Genomic DNA, 1,193 nt, shown 5'->3' on the forward strand with positions numbered 1-1,193 from the left:
GAAAGCAGGGACTTCCTCAAAGCCATATATGAAAGACCAATAGACAAACCAGAGCGTCATCACAGGGTCCGCTGGCTTTCAGCTTCAGTCGAGCTGGAGGGAACAAATTGTACATTTACTTTGATTTACAAGGTGTAATCTTATTTGAGGCGCGAGACTATTCTGACTCGTGAGCGAGGAAAGATTGCTGAACTGTCTTTAATTAGCTGTGTGGAGAGAGTGAGTTTAATCGACTTTTGGAAGTTCTTATGAAGCAGCGAAATGGGTTGTTTTTGTAGTATCTCTCTCACTAGAAATGTAACTGAGGTCAGGCATGTCAGACGGAACAGCGCCTTATAAATAAATATGATAAAAGAGACTGAGGATGAAAGCAAACTTTGGTGGGTTTTATCACACGTGTGATTGGTGACCTTTATTATTATTTTTGGGTGCAGCTATCGGCACCAGTCGTCTTGACAAAGAAGAACTTTCTCTGACCTGTAATTGAAATCTACAAGATTGGGATGCGCTAGCGGGAACTAACAGCACTAAAGGCCAAAGTGCTGGCAGAGCGGACAGTGTCTACGAGCGGGGGGCCGGGGGGCCGGGGGGCCGGCCTCTGAACCGTCTGAAATATGTGTTTCATCATGTCTCTTTTTTTAGAGCCATGATTTGACCACAGGAGTCTGATGTTAACTTTCTTTTCAGCTCATTTTCACCTAAACTCTTAAATAAATACGATTCTATGGGTCTATTTGGGAGGTTAGAGGTGGGAGTAAGTTTATTCTTTTACTTAGACAGACATTGGTTTTCCCGTCCAATCCTAAACTAAACTAAAACTACAAAGTGATAATTTAATTCTCAGCCAAAAAAGAACAACTCTGCCATACTTCAATATTTTGGCAGATATCTTGATTTGCGTTGGAGAGCATGAATGGGGACTTTTGTGGTCTAGAACAGTGTTTGTGGAAATCTTTTTTTAAAATCTTAAACTCTTAAACTCTCAAATATACTGTAATTAAAATAGCCCCTTTGTATAGATGGAATGTTGCAATTACTTTATTTTCTACATTTTAAAATTATAATAGTGTGCATGTGCCCGATCCCCTCATTACCCGGCACGAAATCGAATTGCCCCAAATAATGAACACAACCTTAAAACACACTTCTTTACACTCAATAAAAGAAAAGGAAACCAACAATTAATTTCTGAA

This window comes from Gasterosteus aculeatus, chromosome 6 (genome assembly GCF_964276395.1).
Source record: "Gasterosteus aculeatus chromosome 6, fGasAcu3.hap1.1, whole genome shotgun sequence".
Classification (NCBI taxonomy): Eukaryota; Metazoa; Chordata; class Actinopteri; order Perciformes; family Gasterosteidae; genus Gasterosteus; species Gasterosteus aculeatus.